Here is a 23,461-nt window from a genome sequence, read left to right as displayed (position 1 = left end):
AGCATATGTGTGATGATTTCCAGCACAACTTCAAGATGACAGGTAGCACAGATAATGCCATGGTCACATTGTTGCACAGTATGGTGTCACACCAAGCATCAGTGGCCACCTCTATTCATACACTATTTAGGACATACCAGAGTCAAGCTGGAATCAGTCATGCCAGGGGGAGAAGATGGGATACTGTCAGAACACATGGGGGAAGGTCACATGATACTATCATTGCTTCTTGAGACAGTAATGTCAGTACTTGAAGTGAACAATCACAACACATTTTACACAGGTCATGTCAATGGTTATCTACACCTAGCAGAACCTCACATTCCAGGTCATAATCATGTGCACGCAGTAGTGTGAGGTCAGTGACAGCAGGATAACCTGCATCAAGTAGTTCACAACCTTAGATTAACACACCTCACGCTTCTCATGGTAGCCCCTCTTCCAAATCAGTTGTACCATCACCTGGCCTATCAATAGGAGATGTGTATGACTCATTTGATCATGAACTACTGCTTCATTGACACAGCTTTCTGTTTAGTTGAAATGAGGTTGGGGGGTTGCATATTTATGAATTTCATCCCCGTAAAACAAGTATGTACACCATCAGTGAACACTTGAAAAAAACAATGCTATATGGATTACCATTTCTACAGGAGGCAGGAACCTAAAACATCAAAATAGTAATGAACAAACATTTTCAGGTGAAATATATCATAAGCAAATGACACATGAAAATGAGTATCCTGCCATATAAACTTACACTGCTGCCACTACACCCTCCCCACTGCACAAATGATGATAGTTTCTGAAGTTAGAATTTATTGTGTACAACACTATAAAATTAATGTGATGTGCAGTACAGTAGAATAAGAACAAATGGATATGTAAAGCATTCTATACATTTACAATGTTTTACCTCATGAGGCATTTCAGTGTTGTCAGTATTCCTTACTTTTTATACTTAAATAATCTTTAAAGCAGAAGTTAGTCATTAAAGCAGACAAAAATGTGAATTATTTTCGGTACTTTTCCGTTATACCCCTACTACGTCTTTGTGCCATTGGTGCTGCTGTCTTTTCTTATTATGTAGTCTTTTATGCAGGACTAACAAATGGTTATTGTTAAAGTAACTAAAATAAGCAGAGGAAGAAGGAATTGTTATGTTTGTAATATTAATAATACATTCAAAGCCATAATGCATTTTCCCGCTGCTGGCGCTGCTGTGTTTTGCAAGAAAGCAGGAATTCTAATGTTAAAACTGTATGGTGTCTTTAGTCTTCTTGCACTGTGCTGTAATCATACATGTAGGAGTGGACATATATTTATTGTGAAGTGATGTAGAGGAAGAAAAAAATTTTTTTATATACACGTCTTCACTCTGCTGGTGCTGCTCTGTATAATCATTCATGTAGGAGTGAAGAAATGTAATACCCACTTCTTCATTTGTTGGCAAATCCCACAGTGTAACATCCATGGCAGCCATAGTACTCCTTTACATTCTATGACAGAAAACCCAATTTCTCATTACTGTTTCTCATGCTTGTACATTGTAAGAAAAAGCAGGAACTTGTATGTTTTAAATACACTTTAAGAAAACCTTTATTGCTTATACATGAATTATGGTTAAATACATCATTCAGCATATGGTAGGTGTGTAACTTTGGATTTCAAGTATTACTGATATGACAAGACAGTTCTGTACATATAATATTTTGTAGTGAAAGTGGATTTTCATTGTACACATCTACTTCTCAGGATTAATTGTCAGCAAGACAAGAAATGTAGACCAGCAAAAATGAAGTGCAGTGTAGTGTAGGACTTGCACAGAAAACACTGAAGCCAACATACCAGCAAAATACCATATGAATACCACTGTCTCTCCTGGTAGGAGTTTAATGGAAAAGTACCTTATTTTCTATTTTATGCCTTTTGACATCAATGAACAGGAATCAGTGAGCACTCAGGCATGACAACAACATGAGTATTTTTCAAACAGCTAAAAAAATATATTTTAAGACGAGAGAGAATGTCAGATGAGCAGTGACAACAGACCATGCACAACACAGCATAGCCTACGGATATCACTGCTTGCATCAATTATACTCTTCTATATTTTATTACAACAAAGAAAAAACTAACTTGAATGTCATAGTCCATAGTTCTGGAACAGATGCTGCCTCTTTACCTGCACGACTGCATTTTGTGCATGAGACTGCCTCATGGGGACCCTTACTACTGCTGCTGGTTGGCCATTATTAGGCATAGTACAACTAAAATTATGAGCTACAGTGACAACATGGTCACTTCACCACTAGACTAGTGCATGATCATGTTATGCAGAATGCAACATATAGTAAATATCCTACATGCAGTCTGGGTCATGCTGAAAGAAACCTCCAGACTCATCCAGGCACCTGAAATAGTTCTTCAGGAGGCCAAAGACCTTCTCAATGACAATATGGGTCTGGGACACAGGTGTTTTATATGTCTCCTCTGCAACTCCACTTGGATTTCTCACTTTAGTCATGACTCCAGTGGATATCCAGCATCACCTGAAAAAAAAAAGAGAGACAGAGAGAAAATGAGGAAAGACAAAACAGAAAAAAAGACATTAATGTACAGCAATACAATTAAACATGAATAACTACTTAAATACCATATAAAAAAATATTTTTCCACTTACAAACAAGATGACAACTGGACATCCTACAATAAAGGAGAAAGCAATAGAGTTAGCTAGTGTGCCAGATGTGGGACACTGCCAGGATGCTGGGCAAAGAAATTAATGATGCACCCCATGAATAACACACTACCTGGCAAATGATGGAGTAATAGCCAATCCTGTTGCAGTATCACTCCCCATGTGGACCAGAAGGGGCCCTAATTGCAATATGGGTGCAATCTATTGTACAGAGTTCCTCAGGGAAATGTGCCAGCCCATAAAAGGTAAAAATAGTCCTGGCTTGGTCCTGAGATGACACCAGGAAACAGATGTACTGATCCACATGTGCCAAGAGTACATAGGTTCATAGGTTGGTACTGGGCTATCTGCCCAAAGGTATATATTAGCCCAGCCACATTGTGTGGTATTCACCACCCCTTTAGTAGTTCCCTAGACCCTTGTACTAGCAGCTAGTACCTTTGGCCCCTATCTAGTAGTGCTGTTGGTGTGATCCGCGGTGTGAACTTTCTGTTACCCATCCACTCATCAAGGTTCTTCTTGAAGAGTGATAGTGAGAGGCTCTGTCTTATGTAGATCGGGACCCTGTTCCATAGTAAGGGAAGTCTCTGCGAAGGGAATCTATCCCTCCAGCATGTTCTATTCATTGTTGTGTTGAGGTTTATATCCCTAGAGTGTGTAGCTCGAGTAGATTTGGTTTTTCTAAGATGGAGCATGTTCAACAATTCTGGGTTGGACATGGCTCTGTACGTTAGACAGAGATCGCCTCTGAGAAAGCGGTATGCAACAGAGAACAGTCTTAGCTTTTACAATTGTGCTGCATAGGGCAACTGTTTGAGGCCAGTAATCCTCTTGGTTAGGTACCTTTGTGGTCTCTCCAGCTGCTGGAGATGTCTAGCCAGGTCCATTCCATTTGGTGCATTGTATTCAATAATGGGTCTGATGAGGGAAGAGTACATCCAGGAACTGCTCCAGTATTATCAAGGCAGAAGCCTATGAGATCTCCAAAATGTCTCCAGTCTGTCTCTGGAAGGTCCTCATAGCAAGTATAGTGAGGGTGATACATATTGTTGTATCCACAAGAATAGGAAGTCCATGCATTCCTCCAGTGCCCCTATGGGGTCAAACATACCCATTAAGACCCTTATAATGTGCCTCTCACTCTGAACATATCAAGGATTTCCTGATTATTGAAGTTATAATGTGAAATCTTTTGTTTATAGTTTTGCTCTCTTGGCTGGATGCAAGCAGCTTTGGCCCATCCAAGACAAGCAACTCAGACCTAAAAATAGCAAAGCTCACAGCAATTTATAGCATTTTCACTGATTCCAACTCTGATACATTTGGCAATGCTTTCCTTTATATAGTGCATCTGCGACCAGTGCAGAAAAGCAGGAAAATCTATCTATGAATCACAAATGGTGAAAAAACATAATTTACTAGCATACAAAGATTTACGTCACTCACTCCTCATTTCCATCTCATTATTTGCACATTTGCATAAGCACATTCAAGATCATTATGCATTGGCATAAATGGAATCTGTGAATCACAGCTCAGCTGTGCTCATTCACATATGTCTCAGAAAGCCTAAGTTCATTTGTGTAAATGATTATGAATACCATAATATCATTTTAACATTGTTCCGAGTTTCCTTAAATTTAGACGTGTGATATTAATGGCATTTTAAAAACATATTTCTTAACTGTTTTAAAAAATAATTTCCTATATACAGAGTGTAAAGATTGAAATTAATTTCCTTATAATGTAAATTTTATTAACTAGATGAAAGGATTGTTAGATATCTCTAATTTACCATATTGATAAACTTATAAATATTTAGTAAAATCTGCTCCTGAATGGTTTTCCATTGACTAGTGTAAGTTTAGTCTATCCAGTGTATAACAGAGTTAAAATTTACAGCAATAGAATACAATTCTACATTTGGGAAGCTAATACCACCATACTTCCATAATCTTATATGATTTCTATAAGCAATTCTCGGCTTTTTAGGATACCCTAAGAATGAAGTTAACATTTTTTTTCCATTTTCTTTAAAAGATTTTTGTCAGGTATTGAAGCTATTGAATGTAATAAGTATATAATCTTGGGTAATATAATAATTTTACTAAGTACTAACCAATCCTCAATAGTGAAAAAAATCATTCAAATTTTTAATAAGAAGTAATACTTCTTCAATTATTTTTTTTAAAATTATTAATAATCTTACCCACATCTTGATAGATTTTTATTCCTAAATATTGTAGTTCATTTCCTTCCCAATTATATTTATATTTAAAGTCACTATCTAGTAAGCGATATAACACTAAAGTTTCAGTTTTATTTTTATTAAATTTCAGCAGCAATACTTTTTCTGACTTTTCAAATTCCTCATTTGTTTCTTCAACTGAATAATTTAAATTGCCTATAGTTAGTAAAATGTCATCTGCAAAAAGCTGTATTTTGGAATGATAATCCTTGTTAATTGAGAATCCATCATTTTTTCATTGCTTCTTATACTATTAGGTAAGGGTTCCATAACTAATTCAAATAGTAAAGGGGACAAGTGACACCCTTGTTTTGTGCCTTTGTTTAAATGGAATCCTTGAGAAATGTAAGATCAAATTTAACATATGCTTTGGAGTCTTTACACAGTCTTTTTAATATTCCAATAAACTGTTCTGGAAATGCAAATGCTTCTGAAGTTTTAAATCAGTAGTTCCAATCTATAAAATCAAAAGCTCTCTCAATATCTAAGCTAATTAGGCCCAATTTCTTTTTCATTCCTTTTGCTAAATCTAAGATAGTTACTACCTTTTATAATTTATCATATGTTAATCTTTTGACTATAAATCCTGTTTGAACTGCCATGAAGGTGCAGTGGTGCAGTGGTAACATTGTCACATCACAGCAAGAGGTTCTCGGGTTCGATTCTTGGCTGGAGTGCCTTCTGTGTGGAGTCTGCATGTCCTCCCTGTATTCATGTGGGTTTTCGCTGGGTTTCCTCCCACTTTATAAAGATTTGCGTCTGGAGTGTTTCTCCCCACTGAAAATTGACTGCGCTCCAAGTCAGACTTTCCAGGTAAACAAATGTTAAATAGTTTAATTAATTTATTTATTTATTTGTCTACTATGGCTATTAATCTTGTAGTTTTATAATCTACATTTAATAATGAAATAGGTCTATATGAGAAAACTAATTTATTATCATTTCCTTTTTTAAGTATAGGTGAAATTACAGAAAATTTCCATGAAGGAAGAACTATTTTGTCACTCTAAGTTATACTGAAAATGTCAATAATGGAAGCAGGCTATATAATTTCATACTAACTAAACCATCTATCTCTGGAGTTTTACCACTTTTCCCTTTTTAAAGCTTCTTTAACTTCTTTTAAGGTAATAGGCTTATTCAACAGAGATATTTGTTGGTCACTAAGTTTATTAGTAACAATTTTCTTTAAATATGTGCCAATTTTGTAATCATCAGGATTATTATTTTATCTTTATTAAGATCCTTGTGGATTTTTTAAAAAATGTGTCTGAGATAAACTTATTTTGAGGATTTCAGATATAGGTATGTGCCTTTTTGCTTAACATCTTACTTCTATTACCTAATCTATGCAGATTTTTTGAAGTCATTGCATAACTGCAGTTTAATTTTTTTGAAAGCTACCTCTGTTTTATGCTTTAAAACTGTTTGATAGTTTGTCATTAATGTTTAAATGACTTTAGTATTATCGAATTTCTTTGTTGTTCAAACCTTGCTTTATGCATTTCATCTTGTATTTCTCACAACTCATCATACTCTTTCATTTTATTACTAGCCCATCTTCCCATTCTGTCTTTAATATGCATTTTTAAGGAGTCCCATAGTAAGACTTTACTAACTTGACTACTATCATTCAAAGATAAAAAGTTCTTAATTTTCTCCTTAAGATAACTCTTAAATTCTTTTAATTTCATCATATATACTGGGATTCTATAAATAATCTGAAATTTCCTTATATCCATTAATATCAATAGATAAAGGACAAGGAAGAGTTTTAAAATATTTCACTTTATTAAGTAAATATATAGAGGCATATGCCCTATCAATTACAGTTTGCATCCATTATGCATAAGAATAATGAGTGTAGAATGGTGACCTATCTTCTGTTTTTACTATTTAATCAACTAAATTATTATTGATCATCCATCTATTTAGTGCTTTAGCTAATGCCAGTATTTTAGCTTTCTTCTGTTTACTTGTATCTTCTATACTAGATATGCAGTTAAAATCCCCTTTTAAAATTAAACTACCCTTCCAATGACTTTGTAGTAAGTTTAAGTGATATTTAGCCACTCTTGCACCTATTCCAGGGATCCAGTAAAAATAGATAGTGTATAGAGTTAGCCATTATATTGAATTATTACAAATGTACACATTCCTTTGGATCATTAATGGATTTCATGACCTTAGGCATTACAGTAGATTTACCTCAAAGTATAGCAGTTCCTATCCTCTTTTTGCTAAAAGAAGCAGATGATAACATTTCATAACCTAATTTATTTAAATATTGTATATATCTATCTATCAAGTGAGTCTCTTGCAAGAATATAATGTCGTCTCTTATTTAATTTTAGATATCTTCATAGGTTCATAGGTTCATAGGTAAGTACTAGGCTATCTGCCCAAAGGCATTTATAAGCCTAGCCAGAATGTGTTGGCTTTCGCCGCCCCCCTTAGATTAGTTCCCTGTGCCTCTGTCCAGAAGAGCCACTGAAGTGATCACCGGGGTAAACTTTCTGTTTCCCATCCACTCTTCAAGGTTTCCCTTGAAGAGTGCTAGCAAGGAGCTCTGCCTAATGTAGATTGGAATCTTGTTCCAAAGCATGGGAAGTCTCTGGGACAGGAATCTATCCATCCATCACGTCCTATTTATTGTTGTGGTAAGGTTTAGATCCCTAGAGCGTGTGGCTCGAGGGGATAAAATTTTCTTTAGGTGGAGCATGTCCATCACTTCTGGGTTGGACATGGCCTTGTATGTCAGGCAGAGATCACCTCTGGGCAGGCAGTATGCAACCGAGTACAGCTGGAGTTTCTTCAGTCGAGCTGCATAGGGCATCTGTTTGAGGCCAGTGATCCTCTTGGTGAGGTACTTCTGTGGTCTTTCCAGCTGTTGCAGGTGACTTGTAAGGTACATCCCAAATGGGGCATTGTACTCTATGATGGGTCTGATGAGTGATGAGTAGAGTGGCACAATGACCTCTTTTGATCTGGATGCAAACCCTTTTGTGATTAGGTGGGCCACATAGAAGGATTTTCTAACCACTTTGGCAATGTGATTTTCAAAGGAGAGATTACTATCTACTTGGGTCCCCAGATCCCTTATTATGTTTTCCATATTTAGGGGACTACCACCTATGTGGTAGTTTGTAGGTACTTTGTTATTTCCAAAGGGAATAACTATGCACTTTTTGGCATTTAGCTTGAGGCCTTGATTTTGACACCAGGTATCCAACTCTGTGAGACCTTTTAGGAGGATGTCTGTGTTAGCCAGTGATTCAATTATAGCCCCTAGTTTGCAGTCATCTGTGAATTTGGTCAGCCATAGTCCTCCTGTGCTTGTCTATACCTCTGAGAAGTATATGCTGAACAGGAAGGGTCCTAGGACTGAGTCCTGGGGAATGCCACTTGTAGCTGGTTTAGAGTCAGACCTAGCCCCCGCAACTCTCACCATGTGGGTTCTGTCCATGAGCCAATTGGCAACCCATCTTGTGACATAGGGGTTTATGTTCAGGCTGGTGAGCTTGTCTATAATACCAGAATGGGGAATGGTGTCAAAGGCCTTTGCAAGGTCTAGGTAGGCTGTGTATACCACATTTCCCTCATCTATAGCCTTGGTAACTGCCTCAAAGAAGTCCACCAGGTTTAGGAGGCATGATCTGCCCTTATCAAAGCCGATCTGTGTAGGGTCCAGTGTTTGGAGGTTCCCAATGTCTCTGTTAATGAGTTCCATGATAATGCACTCCATAGCCTTACAGACCAAGCTAGTCAGGCTTATAGGGCAATAGTTCCTGGGGTCTGTTGTGGCTCCACCTTTGTGGAGCAGAATAACTGCTGCTGTGCACCACTCTATGGGTACGTAGCCTGTGGAGAGGCTGAGTTTGAACAGTGTGTTCAGGTGAGGGGTTAGTTCATATTTGAGCTCGTGTAGGACACAGCCTGGGACATCGTCCGGTCCCATTGATGTTGTGTTTTTGGCTTAGGAGAGGGCTATTTTAACCTGAGTGTCTGTGATTTCAGGGGCTCTACATTCTTCTGGTATGGTTATGGGCCCTTTTGAGGGTGAGAGGGGGGTGAAGTTTGCACTGAACCTGTCTGCCAGGATGTTGGCAATATCGGTTGGTTCAGTGTATTTTGTGCCATTCTGCACTAACTCCAAGCAGATCTGAGCATTGCCACTTAGATTCTTGACATAGCTAAAGAATGCCTTGTGGTTGTCTTTGGAGTCCTTAGCAAGTTTTTTTTCAAAGCTCGCCTTGGACGATTTTATGAGGGATCGTAGTATCTTGCTGATACTGCTCAGGAATGTCTTCCCTTCTTGGGATTTTACTCTTTACTGTACTAGATTCCTCCTTCTATTGTATAGCTTGTTTATGGCAGGGGTCCACCAGACTGGTGTCCTTTGCTTGGAGGAGTGAGTCTTGGTTTTGCTTGGGATAGCACAATCCATGCATTCTTGTAGGTACCCATAGAATGCATTAGTAAAGGATTTTGCAGCTTGGACAGCGTTATCCTTTAGCATGGGGACTTTGAAACTTTCCACCTCTGTCTTAACTAATGTGAAGTTACTAAAGTTACTTAATGATTTACTTTTGTTGCCATTATTTTATCCATTTACATAATGGATAATAGATTAAAACTATCCATATTGTGTATTTAGAAAGATTTATTTTAAAAGATAATATGACACATTTATCTACCATATTAATTTAATTGTATTAAAGACTGTAATGCATTCTTCCAGCACTATTTTAACATTCCACATTTTTGTATTCTTCCTTTCTACAAATTAAACTATTAAAACTCATCAAATCTATGACTGTAACTGTATATATTACTAATAAAACACAACCTATCATGGATACCAAAGTTGATGGCTGCAGGTGTTGGAGAAGCTTGCTAACCACCGTGCAATGCCATTAGCGATGTTGCGTGATGGAAAGCAAAAATCGTAACAATGTATCCTTTTTGACCTTTATACTGTCTATACCTTGTCTGCAGGTGTTCTGTCTGCTTCCTGTGTGGGCCACTAGTCCAGGTTTGTGCACTGCTAAGTGTCCTGCAATCGAAATAAGCACAGCTGAAATACAACACTTCTAGGTCATTATTAATATATGTGTTTGTTCATTTGATCACAAGTTAACATTGAAAGTTTATGCAGTCATACAAGTGTCTGATGATCACATCTGTGTGTGTGTGTGTTGTCTTACCTTGTAGAGTAGCTATGTTGTAAGGTTCAGAAGTATATATTAAGCTAGGTGCCCTTGTGTGCCATTTTAAGCCTAGCCAGTTTCCCTTTGTTTGGGTCAAACCTGTATGTTTTGTGAGGTAAACACCGTAACCATTATCCCAACCATCAACCCAGGGGGTAAAGGAAGGAAGGAAGGAATAAATTGTAAACAGGAGCATCATCACATGAGCCACACTCTTTGGGTATGATCCTTGATTTTCTTGTTTGATTGACTGTTGACAGTGTGTTTATTATTTAGTTGTGACTAAACCAGACAGTATGAACTATATGGGTTTAATATTAAGCTTTTAATTACAAATACATTTTTAATTTAGCTTCTTTTTGCAGGTACATGGGTGAGATGTGTTCTGTAATAAGCTACAACAGTTTTTTTTCTTTTTCTGGGACTTACTGTTGATTGATGAATAATGCTATGAGCTATTACTGAGCTGCTTCCTGCAGTACAGGGTTTGACTCCCTCACCCTTATGTTTACTGTCTGGCTGTGATGATGTCATTTTACCAGACAGTGCTCAGGGGCTGCCCATGAAAATGGACACTTGTGCAAAGTGTAATATTCCAGGCTGTTAGCAAATGTGTTACGTATTTGTTTTTTTTTAGATTCCTGCACCCTTTACATAACTGCTAATTAGTGCTTTACTATATGCTATTTGACTATGAATCCCAGCAAGTCTTTTGTAGTTTAATGGATTGCCAGATGTATTTTGAATAAATGTGAGTTTCAAGGGAAGAAATGTATACTGTTGCTCATGTTAAGTTTGCTTTTAATGTGAGATTGCTTTGTTTAGCAAACGGCTGTCAGTGTTTTTGCTACAAAATTTGAAGTAAAAGTTTGAAATTAAATCCAAATTTCTGTTATCACTGTAAAAGCAAAGAAGAAAATAGTAAGCAGGCTGACAGGTTTAACAGTGTTTTATGGTAATAATAATAATAATAATAATAATAATAATAATAATAATAATAATCATCATCATCATATCTGTTAATCAAGTAGGCCCACGGACACACAGTCCCTTTTTAGGTGAAACCCGAGAGCAATGTCTGGTTAAGTGACTTGCTCAAGCAGGCAGATGAGGGCTGAGGGACTCAGACTGTACACCGCAGGTACAGTTCACAATCTTAGCCTCTCCTCCAACTGTCAGATTCCCAGTTGTGGAGAGACAGCCAAGTAATGGGATATTGGCATGCCTGGGGAGGGGAAAGAACAACACGAAAGAAGAGTACGGAAAGCAGACAAAAGAAAAATAATATAATAGCCTCCTCTAAACCTAAAGGCTGAGGAAGGAGGGAGGGCAGATCTCTCAGTATAATAAGTATGTAACTTTTGTTACTGAAATTAGTAATTTCATATCCTTCACTTGTAGATCAGTGTCCCAAGATAACTGTGTAGGGGTGGAACTCCAGAGGGCAGGGGCCCAAAAAGGACAAACTCCTTGACAGAACACTCTTATAAGATATAACCCAGTAGTGGGATAATGCAGAACATGCCCAGAGCCACAAGAAACTGATGTACAGCCATTGCAGATTAGTAGCCTAACCACGAATGATTCTGATTTCAAAAGAGAAATGGTAAGGCTAAAACGAATGTTTATAGAAAAGGGATGCCCACTAAGTGTCATTAAGGAGATGGCCAGTGACACAGGAAAAGGAAGAAAACTTTAGTATAAATCATTAAAAGACCTAGATGAAGAAGATGCTAATCCCTCTGTGATGGGTGTTGGTGCATACAAGTGCACTTTAGGTTTAGTATTAATTTATATGCTTGATACTCTGGCAGTTCGTGATACAGTGGCAAATAACTGGTAGATTTTGACTGGAGATCCTGCAATGGGTAAAGGGATGGGTACAGTACCCATTATTATAAATAAAAATGTTTCAGCATTAAAAATATTCTTGAAAGACAGAAAGGGGAAACTGGAGGAAGTGATTTGAGATTAAAAGGAACATATTCATGTAATATGTGCAGTCAGTGCAGATGTGTAGCAAACAGTCTTTTTTTCTGGGTTATATTATATTCTCGAAAGCCAACAATGTCGAATCTGACATTGTCGACATAAGAATATCGAACGCTCAGAATCTCGAGCGTGTAAATGGAAATCTCCATTAGGGGAGATTTCCATTTACTGCAATGTAGTGCGGTCTCGGAGTTGATATATTTAAGTAGCGGGGGGGTGGGGGGTGCGGGGGGGGCTTTCTCCCCTGCTTAAACCCGTTAGGGTACTTTTTTCTTTTTTTTTTTTTTGTCTTTTTATAAGGTCGATGTTTGAAGACATCGACCATACGGTATCGACCATATGTTGTTCGATGTTTTCAAACGTCGATCTTATAATATAGACCCTTTTTTCTGTTTGAATATGGAAATAAGTTATGCTGCACTAAAATATTGCAGCTGTAATACTTTTAATGTAATTTATGTTGCCAAGTGTTTCTCATGCCAGGCATTTTACATTGACAGGACTATTAGGAAACTGAGTTCAAGAATATGTGAATGCTGCCATGCAATAAAAAAGAAGAATGTCAAGAATGCTTTGTACAAACATACTTTAAAAGGCCCAAGTTTTAAAATGTTTATTTTCTGTGTGTTAGACACTATATAACCCAATATTAGGTGTGGGGATGCTAAGAATATGTTAGACACCAATGAATATGAGTGGCAAATAAGATTAAATGCCACAAATTCTGCAGGCTTGAATGACCATATTAATTTTAATTGTGTTTTAAATAAGCAGAGGCTTAAGACCATGTACAAGAAATGATTTTGAAGAATAAACATGATTGGATGTGTTCTGTGGTTTAAGATCAAGTAAGCAAACTAATTTTGAAGAAAGGACTTGATTGAATTTGTTTTAGATGATGTTATTTCTTTTATTAATTTATGAGCTGAGTTTTATCTTGCAACCAGAGTTTGAAAAAGTCTGAATGTGAACACAAGGTGCTCACTCTGCGTGTGACAAAGTGTTGGTTTGAAGGAACGACACAGTGTATTTCAGATTTTCTTCTTGTTTTTAGTATTGCAAAACTGACAGACACCACTAGGAAATAAATACCATGTTTGCAGCACCTGGAAGTGGCTTGGAGATGCTTTCACAATTAACAACTGTCAAGAAGGAGAAAGCAGACCATTGGTTGAAAAGAAATAACTTTCCAAAGGACAAAAAGTTCTGAGGTCTTAGAGGAGGAAATGCTACCTGGATCAATCAGGGAAGTTGTAAGTATGTATGTGGTACAAAGACATCCACCACAACCAGGTACTGTATCACAAAGGACTGAACAGTAATTATCAGCAAGACCATACAAGGAGGCAATGAGTGTGTATATCAGATGAGGATTATATACCATAACCAAGTACAACCTTGAGCCTGTCAGAGCAGAGATGAAACCACTAATTTAAGACCTTCCAAGGGAAAAGTAGATGAGGTGACTAAGAAGGCTGTATGAGCAAAAGACATTCAAAGGTTGACATGGGCCCACAGTCCACGTAAATCTGGTATAAATGCCAGGCTGATGAGGGAATCTCCACATGCAGGTCTGCTGATGATGTCTGAAGCAGATGCAAATGCATATGCTAATCAGCAAATATACCTAGCAGTAGACCTTCTGTTCTCCCTGAAAAGCCCAGAGTCAAGACTGGAGTAAAACGACCATAATACAAAAAGCCTTGGAGGAAATATCACAACAAAAGGATATCACAAAAGAAGGAAGTCAGCCCACTGACTTAGCTGGGGTGAGTTTTTACCAGAAAATCAAAAGAAATTATCTACTATGTCAGAGCATTTGATGAAACAGGAAACATGGATATGGCTGAATGACTCTGGTAGGAAGGTATGATATAGGGATTAGGGAAGTTTTTATGCATGCCACCTTTATGGAACTGCCTGAGGGAAAACAAGAGAAACACTCTCTATGGACATATAAATACATGTCTACACAAAAGATCAAGGGATATGGACGGGAGAGACTCCAGATAAAGAAAGCAAATCAGAAGAAGACTATGGCAGACATATAATGACTTTAGTATAGAAAGACATAAGGTATTACCTCCCACTTAAAGGATAACCTGTACCACTCTAAGACATAAAAGGAAACAGGAAACAGAGGAAGTGACTGTTGTGCAAGGGGTGATTTTCTCCTCAGTCTGTAAAATCCTCACACTATTTACTTTTTAGAAATATGAACATATGAGTGAAGTATCAGATCAATGCCTAGGAACTCTCATCAAATACTTTGGAAGAATAAAATGTAAAACCAGGATCCAAATCTGTAATGGTTGTCTATTCCTTGGTGCTTGGGCCCCCCAAAATATCAGCTCTACATATAAATTGACATTATAAGCCCAAGGTTGGGACCAAGGATTATTTTGCCCTTAGCTTCCCTTCAACAGAGAGACTAGAATCCTAGAGATAGATGGTGAGCAAGGCAACTGGCTCAGAAGACCTTGCATCAGATGCTAAACAAGGTCTTATCAAGGTGATCAGCTCAAAGACACCACATCAGACTCCAAAACAAGGTCTTAGCATGGCCAATAGGCTCTGAATACTCTCTAATGTTCCTGTATTGGGCTGAGAACAAAGTCCTAGTGAGGATGAAAGCTTTTTCAGTCTGGGAAAAATGCAAATAAAGTCACATACAGAATCACCAGATCATGCCAGTATCAGCCCTTAACATTATTAGTTATAGTGTCTATTAGCATTTTAGCAGAAATAAAGGCACAGCATCAAATGAAACTACATCTTGTTCCACAACTAAATGTTCTCCCACTGAAGCATGTTAATACATGATGAAGATTCAGAAATAATCCACAACTAGCTCTAAACAGAAACACCTTACTGTGTGTAAGTCACAAGGGTAGCTCTGGTACTCAAGGGTATGTCCCGCACCATGTCTATACTGGAGCAGAGAGGAGAAAAACTAAGATGGCAAAAGCACAAGAGGTGACAGGAATGCTAACCTCATTGAGAGAGATGCCAATCACAGTAAACTGACAGATCTAAAATGAATGGAAAGTAAATTGCTAAAAATGTATGTGTCAGAGTATCAGAGGCACCAATACAAGGGAAGACAAAAAATAAATACCTGTCACCTATCTATGGTCCTCAAGGGAGAGATATCTAAAGGTCCTAGAATCCCTGCCATACATTGCTAAGTATCAGAGGAAAAATAAGCCATAGTGGCAGAAAAAGGAAAGAAACCCAGGGTTAAAGCCAAAACCTTTCCAGAAACATACATTAAGTGTCAGCAGCATAGCTGTGGCTCAAGAGATGTCAACCCAAGATTCCAAAACTAACTTAAAATAAATAGGACAGAGAATCAAAAGTGTATGCAACAGCAGGCCCAGAATGGGGTGCTAGCCAACAAAGGATCTGTGGTAAGAAAAGGAATCCCTGCAGCCAGAGGGAACAGCAACATATGAGAGCAAGAGAGAAGCCTGGTTTGCATCAAGGCCAACATAGGTTCATAGGTTCATAGGTAGGTACTAGGCTATCGACCCTAGGGCCCATACAAGCCTAGCCAAAAAATGTACCTTGGCTTTCGCCACCCAAGAAAATTCTTTTCCTGTGCCCCTGTCGAGCAGAGCCACAGAAGTGATCCCCGGGGTGAATTTCCCATTTCCCATTCAATCATCAAGATTTTTCTTGAAGAGTGCTAATTCTTGAGAAAACATGAGAGTGGAGGTCACAACTGACCCCAAAGAACATAGATGGAATCAAGGTTAACCCTATAGCTTCCAACATCCATCTCCATGGAAATCTGAAAGGATGTCTGGGTTGAGAAGGTAGAGATTGAAGCCCATAGGGATCAAGACTGAAACATCAGATGGAAAGATATACCTCAAAGTCCCAAGCAGATCTCAGGGCATACCTTTCAACTGACCAGATTTTCACAGAATGCCCAGATTTTTGCTTCATGTTTTGGTCTGTTCCTCATAAAATCTGTACTTTTCTGGCAGCTCACTGAGGATTGAAGTCAATAAATAATGACATGCATTTGAGTTTCAAACTTAAAGTCCTTCAGTAAATACATGTAAACACAAATCCTGCTATTCTAACCATTTGTTTAATTTTATAAGAACTATATTTAGAATCTCTTTCAACTTTCTGGTTTAAAAGCCTGTGTTTGGGCTTGTTCCTTGCCTTTCCTGTAACTAGTCTAGTCCAGGTACAGATTTGCTGTATCCAGGACTGTTTATAAGCTTTTGAGCCCCCCCAAACCTTTCTGTGTTGGAGGGAAGCCTTCTAGCTTATCAGTGGGAGTGGTAAGTTCTATAAGCTTTTGAGCCCCCCAACCCTTTCTGTGTTGGATGGAAGCTTTCTAGCTTATTAGTGGGAGTGGTAAGCACTAGGTAGCCTACCTACCACAGGAGGAGTGGTGTCTGGCCCAGTAATAGTAGCTTATTGGCCGTTTGGGCAGTTTTTCCATTGCTTTCAACTTTCTGGATTAAAAGTCCACATCTGCGCTTGTTTCCCAGTTTTCCTGTAACTAATCTAGTCCAGATACATATTTGCTGTATCCAGGACTGTTTATAAGCTTCTGAGCAGTGCCAAAGTCTGCTCTTCAATTTTTCCCTTAGATCTGCTAGTTCTCTCCTCTTCTGCACTTTTACTAGCTTATTAGTTTAGCACTTTACCAGATTTCTTGTAGCAATTATTGCAGCACACAAAAGTGCTACCAGCACTAAATGTTCTACAAGGAAACAGCTCCAGTATTTATTAATGTCCACCCCTCCAGGCATGTCTAAGGGTCAGTTCCCTGTGCTTTCTCCTATTAACCTGGCGAACTTGGGCATCCTGAGGCAATGTAGCAAATGCCTCATGTACACTGACAACCCTCTCCTCTTATCTCCCAACACTCAAACTTGTGAGAGATGCACTTATATATCCAAATTGGAAGCCACGGACTCTCCAGCCAAGACCGAAATAGCTGGTCAAGAGGAGAAGGTTAGCACTTGCACCACACCACATGGAACAAATAGCCCTCCAGAACACACACCAGCACTGCCTTCACATAAAAACACAAAACATATACCCACCTTCTTGGAGGCTCTCAATAAAAATCTACGCAAAGAACAGGGACATCCAAGGCAGAAATGCATCCGACCACCACAACACAACACTAATGACGAGACACATAACTCTCCTAAACAGTGTGCCACTCAACCAAAGCCCCTAAGGCAAAACAGCATGCCCAATACAATAGTCATAGGTAACTTGATAGTGAGGCACACTGATGTCCCACTCACTAGGTTGAATAAGGAGAAAGTAACAGTCAGCTGCCTGTCAGGTGCCAAGATCCACCACATAACTCCTGCACTCAGGTCCCTCAACAACAGGTACAAATATGACTCTGTCATTGTACATGTCGGTATGAATGACCTGAGACATACCTCCCTGGACTACATGAAAAGAAACTTGGAGGAGCTCTTGGATTATGTAGCCCAGGTGGGTATGACCCTAGCCCTGAGCAGCATGCTACCATCACCCAGAATGATATCACAGTACAAGCAGAAAATGATTGATTTCAACAATTGGCTAAGTTTTTGGTGTCATTCTAAGGGGATCCAGTATCAGTCTGCCTGGGATGACATGATTGACAGACCTCGATACTTTGCCAGAGATGGCCTGCATCTGTCATCCCTGGGCTTCCGGATACTGGCCAAGGCTCTTGCCATCCCTATAGTGCCTTTTTAGGCAGTGTTCCAAAGACCAAATTACCACTGTAACAGCTACAAACAAATGCAATCTGAGAGTCATGCTGCTCAACGCTAGAAGTCTAAATCTCAAAATCCACTCACTCGAAGCACTCCTTAAAATGGAGAACATCGACATTTGTGCTGTAACAGAGACCTGGTTCAAGGCAGCAGAAAGCACCCCTGCAGTACCAGGCTATAACTCATTCCACACCTTTCGGCCCCAGAACTTGAACCGAAACTTCAAAGGTGGTGATGTTTCCATATTCATAAAGGATGCACACACCTCCAGACTGGTAGCCCAGCATAACACATCTGAGATACTTTAGGTGCAGCTACAACTGGGTAAGACAGCGAATCAGGTTGTAACCTGCTATAGGTCCCCAACCATGTCCCAAGACTCACACTCCATGTTCCTAAGCACCCTGGACAATATTAGGATCCAACCTAACACTGTCATACTGGGTGACTTCAACTACTCCTCCATTAACTGGGAAAACTACTCATGTACCAATACACTTGCCCAATGCTTTCTGGAATTCATTAATTCTGATGCCCTGGACCAGCTCGTTCTTATCCCCACTAGAGGTAGCAATATCCTTTACCTGGTCATTATTAACATGGGCGACCGTTGCTCTACACCTATAGTCAACTCCTCCCTGGTTAGATCCGACCACAAACTAATCACCTTGGAAATCCACATCCCTCCCACCCCCTCACCCCCACAAAGATAACCACCATGAAAAACTTCTCCAAAGCAAAATTTGGGCTCCCAAAAACAGAGGTGGCTAACTTCATGGCACCCATGCAAATGGAGAATAGTTGCATGACCACCAAATCATACACCAGTGCACTGTACGAACACATACACAAATGCATGGATCTCGCCATACACAACAGAACTAAGATGCTCTCCTCAAAAAAAAGGAAGCCAATCTGGTGGTCCCCTGCCATAAACAACAGAAGGAGGAAACTGATGCAGAATAAGGAAAAGTCCCAAGACTGGAAAAACTCCCTTATCAGCCTCAACAAAAGGCTGAGATCCCTCATCAAATCCTCTAAAGCTAGCTATGAAAACAGAATTGCAGCAGATTGTAAAGACAACCACAAGGCCTTCTATAGTTATGCAAAGAATCTCCACGGCAATACCCAGATTTGCTCTGAGCTAATGCACAATGGTACCTCCTATACTGAGCCAACAGATATTGCCAATATACTGGCTGACAGATTCAGTGCTAACTTTACCCCTCTCTCCCCCACCAAAGGACCAATCACAATACCAGTAGATTGCCAGGCACCCTGTATTACTGCTGCACAGGTTAAAACAGCACTGTCCAAGGCCAAGAATACAGCTTCTATGGGACCTGACAATATCCCTGGCTGTGTTCTACATGAACTACAGAGTGAACTGGCACCTCACCTATGTGCCCTGTTCAATCACAGCCTCACCTCTAGCTTTGTCCCTACCAAATGACATACTAAGGGTTTTGCATCCAGGAAGAAGGAGGTCATTGTCTCCCTCTACTCTTTCCTCATTAGGCCAATCATTGAGTACAATGCCCCATTTGGCATGTACCTCACTAGACACTTGCAACAACTGGAGAGGCAGCAAAAGTACCTCACAAAGAGGATCCTAGGCCTTAAACACTTGTCCTATATGGACAGACTCAAAAAAACTCCAACTATTCTCATATTGTCTACTTAAAGGCAATCTCTGCTTGACTTACAAAGCCATGTCTGACCCAGCTCTATTAGAAATGCTACATCTAAAGAAATCCCAATCCCTCCTCACCACATGCTCCAGAAACCTCAACCTCATTACCACAATCAACAGAACATGCTGGAGGGACAGGTTCATAATTCAGAGACTGCCCATGCTATGGAATAGACTTCCCATACATGTCAAGCAGAGCACCTCACTAGCCCTTTTCAAGAGAAATCTTGATGCCTGGATGGGAAATAGAAAATTCACCTTGGGGATCACTCCAGTGGCTCTACTCAACAGAGGCACTAGGAACTAAGGTCGAGTGGCACAGTGCCAGGGTAATCCTATGGGTTAGGCTTGTAAGGGCTCCAGGGCCATTAGCCTAGTACACATCTATGAACCTATGAACCTATGTGTCCCTAATGCCCCACCATTTATCAGACATAAGACTTAAAGTGCTCAAAACTCCACTGGTGAAGCACCACCTTGAAGACCTTGGACATGAAAGGTCCAGCTTTCATGTACTGGATAAACTATAGATGGGGCCTCTTAAAGGCAACAGGAATGCCACCTTAGAGAAAATGAAGTACCACTTTATCCTCTCACTAAAGGCTTGCAAACCACCTAGACTCAATACTTCCATTTCTATTAAAAGTGTTTTAATGCTAACAAAGCTAAATCTCAGTCTGTTTTATTGAAAACAAGATGAATTGGTCCAGAAATCTACAAAAAGGTTGCTAAATAAGGTAGACACCTAAGCACTTACATTCCCACACTGATTTCTCAGATGGATCTGAAGAAGCCATATGGCAAAAGCATTTTTAAAATGTTAAAGTGTTAGAGAATCCTTGGTTTCGCAAGCAGGACAGTTTGCTCACTTTAAGTAGTAATACATGGTTCTGTTTATACAAGGAAAAATGAATTATCTTGCTTGAACAGGCTGAGTCACTGTTGGACTTATTTTGAATATGGTTAACTGATATTGTTATATAACACAAGTACTGTAACAGGATAGAGGAGAATTAGGCACTGTGGATGCCACACCCCACCCTTTTGGTGGACATTTGATCATATTCAAATGAGGTTTGCTTTACCTCCACCAATTAAACACACCCTCATTTTGATATATTCAAATTAGGTGTATTTTACCTTGACCAATTAAAACACCTGTCTATTCTGAACCCTCCCCACACAAAGCCCTTATAAAAAGGATAGACTCACTGTAAAACTATTAAGATTTACCTGCAAGAACACTCATCCATCTGTGAAGTCATTTTTCTTAAAACTACACCAGTTGCCTTATTCCTCTGGAGAAGAGGGATAGATAAGCCATCTACAGTCAGCTGTGGTTCAGGTTTGCTTGTATCCCAATCAATGCCTTGTTTTTTGGGCCTTTGTCCCCCCATTATTTTAGGCTTTGTCCAGATTTCTTGCATAAGAGTTTGAAAGGTATGTCTCATGGATGAGAAAAGGAGAGGTCAATGTTGTTGAGTTCAACGCTGTAGACTTAGGGTCAGGAGAGGTGAAGCTGAAGCCAATTGCATTAAAGTCTGCCCTGTTGAGGTCAAAATCGACTCCTGAAGGAATGTGTATATACTGAGGAGGTATCAGGGATTAAATGAAGTCAAGGTGGAAGCCGACAGTATGGCAGTCAGCTCTAGCAAAGCAAGGGTAAATCCTGAAGGGACTCATTGACCCCAAAGGGGAAACGTGTTATAGGAAGATCTACCAAAAAAAGAGAAGAAAGACAAGAAACACACAGGATCTATTAACCAGGGTCATAATATATAAATGCATAAACCCACAGGAAGGAGTTGAGTCTGAAACCCCAATATTGCCAAATGATAGAACATAAATGCCTGATGTAAAGTAACCAACTGCCATCACACCACAACAGGGCTAGTAAGAGGACCAGGAGGAAACTACCTATTTAACATCAACAACAAAAAAATTACTAACTCAGCATTCACCCTTAAGTTTTATGGATGCAATCGAAAACAAACAAACAAAAAAATACAAGTCTCTTAATACCACTAATTCATTACATATTCTAAATAATTCTAAATAAGCACTGACATGTTGTACACTGACAAGTAACTATTATACTCAGCATGTACTGTCTATTTGTAACTTATAAAATCTGCTATCTCCACATCAGCCATATAATCATTCCTACACATTCTTTCTATTACCCACAAGAAAGCCCAATAAATACAATAATTATCACTTCTGAATCATGTTTAATACTTAGTGGTGATATTCTTAGCAGATACTGTCTTTCTCATCCATTCACACTATCACACTGACTTACACTGCAAAAACAACTTTAATAAGAAAAGAGATATTAATGCCTGCATTTATCTGTACCATCAGGACATGGTGGCACACTGCAAAATATAGAGTAGGCTTCATAGAGATAAATATGACATCATCCTCCTAGAGCGAGCCTTAGGTAAACTTGCACCCTGCTGCCCAAACCCACTTTGGCCTTCTCACACTTTCTAGATTACTATTTTTTTTCCTTTTCTCTCACAGTTTGTTTTACTCTTCAGTTCCTTTTTTTCCTGCAGTTTTTCTATATAAGCAGACTACACTCTGTTAATTGTGTTGGTAAAACTTGCATTAAGCCAGGGTCTGGGGGCTGCATTTTAAAGTTTTTAAACACCCTTTCTCATCCAGTGATTGCCTGAACAAAAAACACTATCAAAGAAAGAAATGTTGTCTTTCTCTCTTCAACTTTGTTTTTTTCCTGCATCAGTTCAGTACATTCTAACTAATCAAGACTACATTGTAATAACTGCAATAGAAATAACAGTGTTAAGAAAAGGGTCTGGGGACCACTAGGCCACAAGAAGCCATGAGGTTTCTAGATGCTCTGAGATACATTGATTTCCTTTTACTGTCTTTCCAGACATCAATGATATGAAGTAGGACACATGCCTGTCAGCATAGCTGGATCATGGTCAAATGGTGCCCTAGGCAGGGTGATGGATCACCCCCCCCCCCCATAGACAGCCATACACAGCCCCCACCCCACCACCCAGATATTCCAGTGTTCCATTACTTGGCTATTTCTCCCCATTTAAAATAAACACTATTCAAACATCTCAGTGTGCATACTGTATCCTGCTTTACTTCAACAATGATTACAAACATTTGGGTTTAATTTAAAACTTTTATTTCAAATTTTATAGCACAAACAATAGACATTTGCTAAACAAAGCAACACATCTCACAATGAAAACAGACTTAGCATTAAAACTTCTCTGCAGTTGAAACTCACATTCATTGAAACTGGTTTGAAACTCACATTCAAAGAAAATGTATTTGGCCAGTAGTGGATAGTTTACTTCTGGCCTGTTTTCATATCATAGGCCCCTTACACACATTTTAATGACCATGCAAACATGCATGAGTTCTTCAATGCACATTCCTGATTCCATTAAATTATATTCCTTGTACAATACAGCACCACTTGCTAGAGTATGTTTTAAATTTGTAGTTTTGAACATTTTTCCAGTAAGCAATAAAACAAAATGTATGAACCAATAATAATGACAAAACTGCATAATTCAGAGCATTTTGGCCATAAAATGCCACTCAAATGTCTTAAATAAGAACACCCTTAAAAAAACACACATAATTTGTTTAAATGTTTTTAAATTTAACAAAATGAACATGACAGTCCCCAACCAATGAGTCCTAGGCGACTGCCTTGGTTGCCTAATAATGGATCCGGTTCTGCCTGTCAGTACTCCCACAAGTTTAACAAAGTCAACCAAAATCCATTCTTTCTCAACCACTTTTTCTTCTAAAGCTATATTTCACAAATGTGATTGGTGCTTTACAGTCTCACATTTATTCTGCTGGTATGAT

This window comes from Protopterus annectens, chromosome 1.part2, assembly GCF_019279795.1.
Source record: "Protopterus annectens isolate FY-2018-M chromosome 1.part2, PAN1.0, whole genome shotgun sequence".
Lineage (NCBI taxonomy): Eukaryota > Metazoa > Chordata > Ceratodontiformes > Protopteridae > Protopterus > Protopterus annectens.
The sequence above is the reverse complement of the archived record's forward strand: the minus strand, read 5'-3'. Positions refer to the sequence as shown.